This window comes from Podarcis gaigeae (assembly GCF_964106915.1).
Source record: "Podarcis gaigeae genome assembly, chromosome: 3".
NCBI classification, from domain to species: Eukaryota; Metazoa; Chordata; class Lepidosauria; order Squamata; family Lacertidae; genus Podarcis; species Podarcis gaigeae.
The window spans coordinates 95,188,142-95,201,802 of record NC_139680.1 but is presented as its reverse complement, the minus strand read 5'-3'; the positions used below and the strand labels follow the sequence as shown (position 1 = coordinate 95,201,802).

Here is a 13,661-nt window from a genome sequence, read left to right as displayed (position 1 = left end):
AGTAATCAGGCAGGACTCTGACCTGTGTTTTACAGGCTTTATTTTGCTGCAAACTATTTACAGTGAAGAGCCGCAAAGCTCATGTCTGGCTCAATCACTAGCAGAATCTGGGAGTGGTCTTCTTTTGGACCTCCCCCAACATAAGAGTTCCGTTACCCCAAACTACTGCGCAGAATGGGCGATGGCAAGGGCGTGTTTCCCTCCTGACCGGCTTGCCCAGAAGTGGTGTTAAGGTTCCTACCAGTATCCTCTGGTCCTTGCACCTCTTCCCCACTGGAGGTGGGGCTTTCCTCCTCCCCAGAAGGGGAGCTGCTTCGCAAGATTTTTGGGGACTCCCTGTAACACAACTGCCCTTCTATTTCTCACTTCTGAGCCAATGGCAGTTCCCTGACACTTATTTTATTTTATTATATTATATTACTTTGCTGTGCCTACAAAAAGTGCAAGACAATGCATTTTATCCTCACAATAAACCCTGTGAAGTAGCTTCGACTGAGACATAGAAGGTGGCCCAAAGTAACCTAGTGAGAACTTAATGGCTGGGTATGGAATTGAACCAGAATCTCTTTGGCCACAGTTTCTAACTCTACTCTACACTATACTCATGCTCTCAAATAGACTACATCCCTATATCATGGTAGCAAGCGCTGACTCCCCTCCACTTTGTGAGTAGCCAGTGCAGATGTAGTCTGTACATCTTCACATGCACACACTGTACACGCTTAGGCTAGTTCACACAACTGGAAACTGTGCTTTTTGCAGAGTTCCCATTGCTGTATACATAGCCTACACAGGTCCATTCTGTACACATTTAGGGCTGTGCAGCAAAATATGCCGTGCATATATCCACTTCACAGTGGTGCAGAGAAGAGCTTTTTGCATGGTGGTACTCACCTTGTGAAATGAAAATACTCAGAAGATCAACCAGCTATTGAGTGCTTCCATTGGCAATGAAAACCTTTCACCCAAACATTTTCTGACTTTTAATACCTGCTCCTGGCATATCGGACTTCTCTACTTGATACTGATACTTTGCTTTTATTGTTATATCTTGTTATCTTTTATCTTTTTTTATGATGTTAGCCACTCTGAGCCCAGGCGAGATACAAATAATTTTGTTGTTGTTGTTGCTGTTGTTGTCGTCTGTAAACCACCATTGTATTTCTTTCAATGAAAATAATCTTATATGAAAAGATTTTATATCTGTCACAATGCCCCCTGCTCCACCCAAACAATTTGATGGCATTCATTTCAAATCTGTTAGATTAGAGTACATTTTCTCTTTTTCTGATAGTTAGGTCTATCTCCTTCATCGTGCAAAGAAGTCAGGAGTCAATTCCTCAGTTTTGTGTTAAGTGGCTAAAAGCCAGCACTTCTAACCTTTTAAATATTTAAGTATCTGCTAAGCTAACAGACTCGGAAACAATTTTTTTGCAGAAAAAATAATCATTTCTTTTTTAAAATATTAAAAGTTAGATGATAAATAATTAAATAGTTATTTTCCCACAACAATGAGCTTTCCTTTTAGATAAATATAATGCAGCATTTGAATGTCCATTCTGAATATTAAAACTCAACATGCCACCAGTACTGATTATAAATATACTTTTCAATGACAATTATTCCTCCCCTCTCCCTGTTAAACAGGGCAGGCAGCAGTAAGATTGATAATGAAGAGAGGAAGGGAGAGCTGAAAGGATAGTTATTGTTAGGAATACCTAGTCACCCATGCTTGACAATCCTACACTTGAAGCACTGTATTAATCAGATACTGAGGTCAAACACAATGCAATTCTTTACATGACTAATTTACACGAAAGTCCCATTGATTTCTATAACACTTGCTTCCAGACAATTGTGTGCAAGATTGCAGCCTTAGCCTGAAATCCTATACAGTACGTATTAATGTGGCAATAAGTCCATTGACCTCAACGGGGCTTACTTCTGAGTAGATATATACATAGGTTGCAGTCTTAGTCATATTTTTTCAGAAAGAGAAAATAATAGTAGGTTGAATTCAATGGTGAATGCCCACTGACAGAAGGTATCCATAAGTGAAATGGGGAAAGGGAAATTCAGAGGGTACTTCAGATTTTGAGAAGATGCAGGACACTGCAGAGACAGAGAGAAATGGCGAACGTTCCACTGATGAATGTCTTCCATAAGTGGACGTCCACTGGATTTCACCCAGTGAAAGGTTTTTGACAAGGATTCCAGAATGCAGAAACATAAAATTGGATTATTGGTTCATAGGTAGTATCCGGCAGTATCCATCCACTGTCAGGAAGCAGGGTCTTCCATAAGCAGTAAATCGGTAACATTTTTGCCGATTCCTCCTCCTCTATCTAGCTGAAAAAAAAAAACAAAACCAATCTACTCCAGAAGCATGAAGACCTTTTGGAACAGATTGGGAGGTGACATAGGATCTTAAAGGCATGGGGCAAACGGAGAATCAATACTTCCCCATCTCTGCTCACAAAAGCTTCTACTGGATCAAAGAGTCACCCATCATTGGAGGGGCATAATTGGCTACACCTCCTATATAAGCACAGCTGGTAGTAATGGTAATGATTTCTTCACCCCAGTATCAACTCCTATGGGGTAAAACTCTGACACCATCAAGTTTGTTTCCGCTTAAGTTCAAAATCTCTTGATGTTATGAATACAGGGTTGGCACAGCCATTAGACAGGCCAAGACTGCTGCCTCAGGCGGCAGATGGCTCCAAAGCAGCACCCCTGCAGGTGCCCCACCACTGATTCTGGATGAGATCTCGCCGATTTCTGGCAATATATTGTGGAACGCAGGAAACCTCACACAATTTTGTCACAATCTTTCTGCAAATTAGTGATGATGCTGGTGCTGCTTCTCTGGTAGAAAGGGGCACAGGGAGTGATGCTTCCTGTTTTGCCTCAAGCAGTAAATTGGGACGCACCACCCCTGCATAAACAAACAAAAATAAGGTGCACTGTAAAGCTACCTTCTCTTCAAGTGCCATATCAATATGAAATATAAGCCTAAGGTTGCTGAAAAGAGAGTCAAGTTCTTTGCATCCAAACTAGGTCACAGCTGCTATAGGAAAGATGAGTCCTGACCCAATATTGTTCTTTTTAAAAAATAATAATAAAATATACTTTTTATTGTTCATGGATTAGATATGCTCTTATTTTAAAAGGCAGAATTTGGGTACATGCATATTGTGTTTTCTGCTTCTCTGCTGCAACTGTCTTGATAACCCTACCCTGTATGATGTTGATGGCTTGTAGACCAAAAACACCGAAACCAATGTCAAGTAGTGGCTAAAATCAATTTTTGTTTGGGGGGGGTCATTTAGACCCCCAGCACCATGGATGCTCTTCATTTTCTGTTATTCACTGGAAGCTAACTGACCCCAAGTCTGCTTTAGTGAAACAGTAACCATCACCCAATGCAGCCAAATATGATCAGTCCACATTGGGTTGTTGTTCGGTTTCCACTTGTAGAGTTCCCACCCGAAAGTCTTTTCTACTTTACTACCTTTGGGGAGTCCTGTTCCCCACAGGATAGCCTTGTTCTGTGTGGATGTGCTGTTTCATCAACATAAGGACCAGCTCTTAGAGACCTGAGTCTAGTATAGGTATACTATCAATTGAAAGAAAAATACAACCGTCATTGAAGACAGGCTGAACCACCACAGCATTATAGCACGCACACAAACACCATTTTCAAGAAGCAAAAAGTTTTACATACTTAAAAGACCAGTTTGTGATCATTCATGGACGCAAAAGTATAGAATGGTTTAAATGCCTACAGAATCACCTCAAATACATTATACATATTTAAAACATTAGCTGCTTGGGGACATTCAGAGATACCACTTTTCATAAGAAACATGGAAAGCATGTGGACTATAAAGAAAAACATATGCATATTGTCAATAGTAGCACCTGTTCAATTACAGTTTATTTCAGTATGGAGAATCCCGTTCAGCCCCTAGATGGCAATACTATCAAACAGTTTTTATACCAGGAGTACTTAATGATTAACAACCAGCGTTCAGTCATCCAACATACTCAAGGCAGCCATTAAAAAAATAACAAAAATGATTTCATTATAGATTCTTTTAATAAACATTTATGGCTTAGATCCTTGAAAGTGGAAGCATTCAAACTGCCATAGCCAAAGGGAACTTGTATAGCCCAATGCAAAATTATGGACTGTGGGTTAAAAGTATGGAGCTCAAATGGAGGTTCATGCTTGGAATAAAAATCTGTCATCAGAAATTATGCTGGCACAAAACACAATTAAAATTAGCTTTACAATTGGATGCAGTCTTTATTAATAGATTTTTATGAGGACAGTTATGTATTACACTTCGACAACTGAACTTTTAAAAGCCTAAACTTTACACCCTAAGGTTTAGTAGTGAAGATGGGGTGGCCACGCAAAGTCAAATGATTGGTTCTTATGTATTACAAAGAGCCTTGGAAATAGAACAAACACGGAACTGTACACATAAGATAAAAAATACTTGGCTCTTTCTGTGTGTCTTTGTCTGCAGACGGAACAATCAAGATAGGTATTCTAATGCTATTGCCGTTAAAAAAACCCCAATGAATTTTCATAAAGCTTGGCTACAAACTGTCCTGTATTATTTGCTGCAATAATTCAAGATTCCTTGAAAGCTTCCTTTATGGAATGCATCAAAAGGTTGGGGGGACTTTAAAATAGCAAAATATAATGTGGTAATGGCCAAACCACAGATTATGTTAAATTCCTGGTCACTGTTAACATGCCTTTTCTTTTATAAACAGCAGATCCAGGGCATCTAATCAGGACTGGGACCACAGCACACTGGGAGTAAGAATTAACCCTTACCACTTATGCCACAGTAACGATTAAAATTGCCCCCCTTGAAGCTGCTATTTGCTACACTAGGGAAGATGTCATTAGGGCCTTAGCACTCATGACATTCAGGATTAGAAGCACGGTGCACGGGAAGGTAATATTTTCCTTGTATTGCACTCCTGATTAAAATTCCTGCCCAAGAAGATGCTGTTTCAAGCACAACTGAAGCTTCTTTGAGAAGTGAATGTTTTGGCAGGACCATCACATTGAGGGGTGAGGGTGGGTGGAAGGTTAGACCTTTCCCCACGTGTTTTGGTCCCTGAATTCCTCACAGCTGCTAGTTTAAAAAAGATATGCTAAACACAATCTTTGGCTTGAGCATGGCATGCTACCACTTCTTCAAGACAGCATGCACTTCAACACCCATCTGTTCCTGTATCTGTTCCAGCTACTACGAATCTAGGGTTTGGAGACTTTTATAGACTAGTTGGTTGGATCCTCACTTACTGCCAAAAGATTAAGTCAATTATGTGGCAGTAGGTTCCTACAGTGGGATTCCGGGGCAGGGCTGTAGCTCAGCAAAAGAGCATCTGCTTTGCATGAATGCAAAAGGCCCCAGAGTCAATCCCTGACATTTCCAGATAGGGGTGGGAGATACTGTAGGTAATACTGAGCTAGACGCATCAGTAAGTCCATCTCAGTATAAGGCAGCTGGGATGCCAATGGTGAGAGCAGGTTTTGCCAGAGCTCCTCTGTACGTCCTTAATATGTAGTAATTATTCATATGTACAAGACCTGGAAGTTTGTTTATTCATTTACAGTGGTACCTTGGGTTACATACACTTCAGGTTACATACACTTCAGGTTACAGACTCCGCTAACCCAGAAATAGTGCTTCAGGTTAAGAACGTTACTTCAGGATGAGAACAGAAATTGTGCTCCGGCGGCAGCAGCAGGAGGTCCCATTAGCGAAAGTGGTGCTTCAGGTTAAGAACAGTTTCAGGTTAAGTACGGACCTATGAAACGAATTAAGTACTTAACCCGAGGTACCACTGTACTTCAATTTATATCATATCCTATCACTTAGGCTGGAGGCATCTTGGTTCTCCTACCCTCTCACTTGCCAAAGCCCTATTATTTTCAATAATGAAATGATTGCAACAAAATATTCTTCCTTCCACTCCATTCTCTTGTATTCAGAATAATATGTCCTTGCCACCTTGCCTGCAGTGCCTCCATCTGAGCAAGGGCCAAGGGAGGAGGAGGCAGCAGATGTCAGTGCACAGGTGGTTCAGCTTGCTCAGGCAGAGGAGTATCTTGCAGTGACTCTGAGGTATTCCTCTTCTCAACTTACACAGGAATTGTCACATTAACCCTACATTAAAATTGGACATAATATGCTCCACATTGAGCTGCCCTTGAAGACCATTAGGGAAGCTAAGTTGGTGCAGAACACCAAGAAGTCCTTCATTGCACCAATGGCAGTGGAAGCAAACCAGCAAAGCATGTGCTCTACCACTGAGCTGTACGTCTCCCTGAAAATATTCACCTGAGACATAGTGGGAATCGCTTATATACCTTTCAAAATCTCTGAGATCTTCAGTTTGGAAAGCAGTACTAACAGCTATAGTAAATTAGCCCAGACCATGCTACAGGACCTATAGTATAGGTGTACCATATTCATGTTAAAAAACAACAATGAAAACACAGTTTACGAACATTTTCAAATCTTGATAACTCAAACGCAGATAATTTGTGTTGTTTGGTCTGAAAGTCATCTCAAAAGCAAGGAGAAGCAGGGTGACAATGGTTTCAAACAAATGTGCACTTCTAGAATATTTCAGACGGCTTCCTGGTTCCCTCCCCAGTTAATGAACACAGGAGTTGCTTAAAGCTCCTTTCATTAAGAGTGGGAAGCCAAGAGCACCCAAAAAACTATGCATTTGGCACCTGTACAAACTTTTCAGCTCAGCTCATGGGCATGATCAAAACTACTCAGCCTTCAAAATCCTGACAAGTTTATACCTTCTCCTGTGATTGCCTTTGACTACTTGAAGTGCCCCAAAGGTGGTGAAAGGGTCAAGAGGTTTGTGTAGGTTGAAAAGGATCAAAAATTAGCATTGATTTGTGGTTGTCAATAACACTCTGCGTGGGTAGACTCCCTGCACAAATGTTTAAACTGCACAAAGCTACACAAACTAGTCATCTTTGAATCTATTGATCTGGTGATCCAGCAGTTTCCAGGATTGTCACTCTGGGCTTTGTGTTCTGTTTTAAGATCTCCCAACATGCCCTGGCATTTCCTTCCTGGGATGCAGGAAAGGATTTGAAGAGTATTAGCTGCATTAGGAGAACTGTTGTGGCATCTGAGAGCTGATGGACAGGTAATATGGCTATTTATCACTTCTTTGGGAGTAATCGTTAGAACAAAGAGTGCCATTAATCAGAGACATTAAGAAAATGACTGCTTCCAGTGCTCTATGAGGAAATTTATTTTTCATCACTTTGTTCTCTCTTTGTTTGCCACCCTTAGTTTTTGAAGGCACAATGTCTAAAGCTCAAAGGGGAGGTGGTTCATATGCTTACTGGGCACACCTCCCTTGTGTGCAGAAGTAACATGCAATGCATAGACAAATATACACACAGATGTCCTATTTGCACTATATTGAGGTTACTTATGCTATATGGATATACGGATGTGTGCATGTGCCACCCAAGTCACTCTTGTCCTCATACATATCAGAGGTGCATACACAGTTCCCCCCATGACGTCCTCCTTTTTATTTATTTTTCTCTACAGTTTATATAGCTCCCAATATAAGGAATCCGTAAGTGGTCCACAAAGGGTCATACAAAATCTAACACATTGAAATACCATAACAGTAAAGAAAATCAATTAAAATTTCAGAGCAAAACCTAAAATGCCAGTAGAATTTGAGCAGCGTGATCTAAACATTCCCTTAAGAGTCTTTCAGCTGCCCCACATGCAACTGATGACTCCTTATCCGAGAGAGAGAGAGAGAGAGAGAGAGAGAGAGAGAGAGAAACAGGCAAATGAGGATGAACAATTAAGATACGTAGGGTGAGAAAATTGCCAAAGACTTCTGTTATGCTTCCTAATGGGAAGTTAAATAACCCTTTGCTTGTGTCCTAATACGTACAGAGGAAATGTGGGCCAGACGTGCATAAAGCTATATACTGCGGATCTAGATAGGAAAACTATGGGTCCTTCAGATGTTGCATAGGTACTTATCTCCTTGGCTCAGGGATTGCATAACCATACCCTCCAACATTTCTTCAATGAAAATAGGAACATCCTAAGGAAAAGCGGGACATTCTAGGATCAAATCAGAAACCAGGACGACTTCTGTAAATCTGGGACTGTCCCTGGAAAATTAGGACACTTTGGAGGGTCTGGTTGACTTTATTTGCAAACTGCCATTGTAAGCTACATCTGTAAGCTATTACAGTGCTACATCTTAGGGACAGAAATGAGCAAACAAATGAAAGTATACGAACCAGTGGCTCTTTAAAAATGTGAAACTGCCCTGTTTAGCTAACAACAATAAATCCACACCTTAACAAATAAAAGCCAACTGAATTATTTCACCTCTTCCAGTGTAACTTAGAAATACACAGCAAAATCGTCATTCATTCCAGTGACTCCTGAGTGGAGAAAGGAATACCATGTAGGCTCTTTGAAATGAATGAAGGGCACCAGCGCTTGGTGGATTGTGCCCTACATCAGTTAAAAGCAACTGGGTTTGTATTTGATCACGGCCTAAAAGGAGACACTACTTAGTGACTATAAATTGTTTCCTTTCTTGGCACCCCTTGACAGCTAGGGATTTGCTGCAGTCCCAACAAGAGTGCGAGTTTCTTGCTTTAACTTGAAAACAAAGCTTCATAAAAGAAGTCAGTGGCTGCATTCTACAAGCAAGTGCATTTAGCACATTGCATTCAGTTACTCTGCTGGGTATTTCCTTTTCCCTTTTTTTCTTTCTTCACAGAGTAGGCGGCTTTTAAATTATCAACAACTTTGCTAGAGTTTTGCTGGCTAAACATGACAAAAGCCTTTTTCTTGGTGCGAGTGTCTGACTATTTCATTGGACTATTAGAACAAATTTATTTTACCTTTTCTCTGGAAAAAAAAATTATGTTCGTATATTGAGAATTCTATCTGAAAACTACTTTCTCCAAATGAATATTTTCTACACCTCTGATTGTTGTTTAATACTCTCAACATAAAAAGGCAGTGGGATTTTCCATACACTAATCTATTTCAACCATTTGCTTCAGAACCTGGATCTGATTGCAGAATATCACAGCAAAAGAACAGTTTCCCTAGATTGTATTAGGATCCTTCCACAGGGTGGATTTTGCAAACACTGGCCATGCTGAATTAGCAAAGGCTAATTGTTATGACTGAGATTTAAAGATGCCAGAAAAGTTCTCTCAAGCCAGGCCCAGAAAATAACTTTGGAAGTTAATTAAAGCTAGCCTCAGTGGAGAGGAGAATGAATTAGAAACCCCAGTTCTTCTCTGGCTCAGACTAAAATTTGAGCTGAATAATAAAGACTCCCCTCCCTGCAAGAGAGGGGAGTGGTTGTGGGCGGGAGCCCGAGCACCGCCCCTAGCAGGGGGCGTTAGCCCCCTGCTTCCGCCTCACCTGGCTGGCGCCCACGCCCCTTGGCAGGCATCCAACCAGGTACCTCAGAGGGGGCGTGTTCAGCAGCCTTTTGCTGCAGCACCAGCCTCTCCCTGGCCTCATTCTTCAGAGGCAGGGGACTAACGCCCCCTGCTAGGGGCGGTGCTCGGTCTCCCGCCCACAACCACTCCCCTCTCTTGCAGGGAGGAGAGTCTTTATTATTGGAATAATGTGTTGTGGTGTGTCGAAGGGCTAGGTGTGGCCATCGCCTATGCCTTCAATTTTTGGGTATTCCGTTAAAGGAATCTGGCGGTCGTGTATTCTGTCCGATGCCTGCTTGGCGGGAGGCCATGGCACAACCCTCGGTGACATCAGGGGGGAGCCTATAGTTGGATTAGCATCAACAGGCTCCACCTACTGGTGAATAAACACACTTGTTTTAGAGATCCAATGCCTAAGCCAATACCTTTTCACTGCTGTAATCAATAAAGTTGTGGCCTTTCCTTGCCCATTAACCTTATATCACGTGTCCTTGTGTATTCATTTCACATTGCGGGGGTCGGGTCCTCGAACCACAACTGAAGTCTTCCCTGGCCTCTCAATATTTCAATACTGAACGTAATGGAATGACATCAGTGGGAAGGGGGAGAATGAACGTTTTGATATACAGTGGTACCTCAGGGTACAAACTTAATTCATTCCGGGAGCATCTACTTCCGGGTTAGCGGAGCACATAACCTGAAGTGTGTGTAAGGAGGACGGTACGTAACACGAGGTTCCACTGTACCTAAAGATCAGAAACATCTCTTTATGTATGCGACGACGGCCTGAATGGGATACACCCAGAAATGGAAGGAAGGTACAATACTGACTAAGGAGGAATGGCAGGCTAAATTAATGGAGTATGCTGAACTGGCTAGTAAATTAAGAGAACAGAAAGGGATAAATTTTAAAAGCGAATTGGAAAATGTTTGTTGAGTATTTGAAAGAATGCTGTAAACATCTCAAATGTTAGCAGGAATAGAATAAGTCAAGCAGTGAAAATATAAACGAAGGAAGAATTGGATATGTTAAAATATGGGATAATTAGAATATGCAGCACTAAAGGATAACTGTAACGAACCGTGGAGGGGGGAGGAAGAGAAGTTGACTTGTTATATATGGATTGCTTGGTGTGTGTTGATTTATAAAACTGAAAATGATAAAAGTTTTTTGTTTTTTTTTTAAGGAAGGGGGAGAATGAGAATCATGGCGGAGAACCCAACCTTGTTTTTTTGACTCTGCAATGTCTTAATTCTCCCACTGTTGTTTTCAACAGGGGGGGGGGGGAATTAAGAGGCTGCCAGATGGATTATTTGGATTGGCTCAGAAAAATGATCTGAAATCCTGTGATTTCTTTTGGAAGGTCTTGGATCTAAGTTCATTCAAGGTGACCTTGGAAGAGGCTGGACACAATTTACTAAATGAACTTTCCAATCCCTATGGTGGTGGCTGCTATCTCCAAAAAGGGAGATGGCAACCATAATCTACTATCAAGTGTAATTCTAAATTGTGTTTACATAAGGGAGAGGAAGTTATAGTTATAAATTATTTTGAGACATTGATGTAATAAGTGACATACACTTGTAACAATAATATTCCCCATCTGAGTACAGTGGTACCTCGGATTAAGTACTTAATTCGTTCTGGAGGTCCGTTCTTAACCTGAAACTGTTCTTAACCTGAAGCACCACTTTAGCTAATGGGGCCTCTTGCTGCTGCCACACCACCGGAGCACTATTTCTGTTCTCATCCTGAGGTAAACTTCTTAAGCCGAGGTACTATTTCTGGGTTAGCAGAGTCTGTAACCTGAAGCGTATGTAACCCGAGGTACCACTGTACTCATCTATTAAAACACTATTCCTCTTCCACAGTAGCATGCTCAGGCAGCGTATGCCTACAGTAAATAGGTCTTACCTCAGATAAAACTATTCACTGAAACTATTATCTCCTACCTGGAGATGCCAGAGATTGAACCTGGGACTTCCTGCATGCAGAGCAAATGTTGTAACAGTGAGCCACATCCCTTCCCGCAATGTTTCTGGCTCTTCTGCATCACTCCAGCCCTTGCACCCAGCCTTTATTTCCCAGCTTGACTGCTGAGATTATCTGGAAGAGCACTGTTAGTTGTCATCTGTGTTTCAAGGAGCTCGAATGACTTCAACTAGAAGTCAGGCATTCATTGCTGGAGGTCACAAGCTGTGGAATACTCTTCCATCAGAGATTTACCAAGCACTCTTGCTACTATCTTTCCAATGACTCTTGAAGATGGCTCAGGATCCCAGTATATCAAGGATCGCCTCTCTGCATATGAAACTATCTTCTGAGGCCCTTCTTCGTGTGCCTCCTCCACAAGAGGTCTGGAGGGAGGCAACACAAGAACCTGCCTTTTCTGCAGTGGCTCCCCATTTGTGGAACGCTCTCCCAGGGAGGTTTAGCTGGCATCTTTAGGTGCCAGGTGAAAACGTTCCTCTTTAACCAGGCCTTTGACTGATTGACATCTGATGCCCTTTTAAAATGTGTTGTAGAAGGGAGAATGATTGGGTTGTTTTTGTTTTTATCATGTATTTTCTGTTTTTTATATTGTGATTTTATGTTGTGAACAGCCCCAAGATCTACAGGTATAGGGAGGTATAAAAATTTAATAAATAAATGAATAATGTTCTTTATACCTGTTCTTTACATCTCTCTCAAGATGAGTTGGTCATTTTAACAATTGTTTTGCTTTGCTTTTTATAGATCTTATGCTTTAAGGTATGTATACATGTTGTCATACGCCACCTTGATATTTTATATGTGCGGGAAGTATATAAATACATTTTTACTGATCTTCACTGTTCACTAACTCTATAATCAGTGATCATGGATCTATCTCTCTGTTCCAACTGAATCAGAAGAGGCAGTTGAGGTGTTAGACTAGTGCTTAGAGGCAGTGATGGGCTGGATGTGGGCTCACTGTATTCATAATAATAATATTTTTTTTTTTTATTTATACCCCACCTATCTGGCTTGGTTTCCCCAGCCACTCTGGGAGGCTCCCAACAGAATATTAAAAACATGATAAAACATTGAACATTAAAACTTCCCTGAAACAGCCTTCAGATGAATCTTACATTGACAAACACTCATCGACTTCCCTTTATCTCGATTTCGGAATAAAGTTATCATATTTTTTATCCGCAGTGTCTCATTTTTCAAGCAATTTTTACGTAGTAAGCGTTATCTCATACCTACTGTGAATTTTTCAAATATATATATATATTTATCAACATTTTTATTTTCCTTTTATTTCTGTTTCCATATATAACTTAAATTTATCCCATTCATTATTAAATTTTGTACTTTTTTGATTTCTTATTTTCTGTGCCAATTTTGCCAGTTCTAAATAGTCAAATAGTTTAGATTGCCACTCTATTGTCGTTGGGATTTTAGACGTTTTCTACTACTGTGCTATGAGGGTTCTGGCAGCCACTGTTGCGTATTGAAAAAATGTTTTATCTTCCTTTTTGATTTCTTCGCCAATTATCCCCAGGAGGAAAGCTTCAGGTTTTTTGCTAAAGGTGTATTTGAGGACTTTTTTAAATTCATTATAGATAGATTCCCAAAATTTTTTAAGTGTCTCACATGACCACCACATATGTATAAAGTCGCCCTCCTTACTCTTGCATTTCCAACACATTTTATCACCTGTTTTATAAATTTTATCCAATTTTACCGGCGTCATGTACCATCTGTACATCATCTTATACATGTTCTCCTTGAGTGTTGTACATGCCGTGAAGTTCATACCTTTCCACCATAAAGCCTTCCATTTGTCAAACTCTATATTATAACCCAAGTCCACTGCCCACTTCACCATCACCTCCTTCACTTCCTCATCTTTGGTGTCCCACTCAAGTAACTGGTTATACATTTTTGATAGTAATTTTGTTCTTCCTTCTATTATTTCAATCTGAAATCTAGATTTCTTCTCATTTATCCCAATCTTTTTATCTTCCGTCCACATGGAGTTAATTTGGTGATATTGAATCCAGCCAGTCAACTTATTTTTTATTTCTTCATATGGTCTGATTCTCCACCCGGGTTCATTTCTAACTAATAGATCTTCATATGTCCATCTTTCCCCTTCAGTGTTTATTTTCTTTTTTG

General features: G+C 40.6%; 1 protein-coding gene across 7 annotated transcripts in view; it reads right to left on the bottom strand.

Annotated features, from left to right (window-relative positions):
- The window catches only part of USH2A (usherin), a gene marked incomplete at its 5' end in the record, with an annotated part of 433,145 nt that overhangs the window by 40,795 nt on the left and 378,689 nt on the right, over positions 1-13,661 (bottom strand). The gene's annotated exons all lie outside the window — the stretch shown is intronic.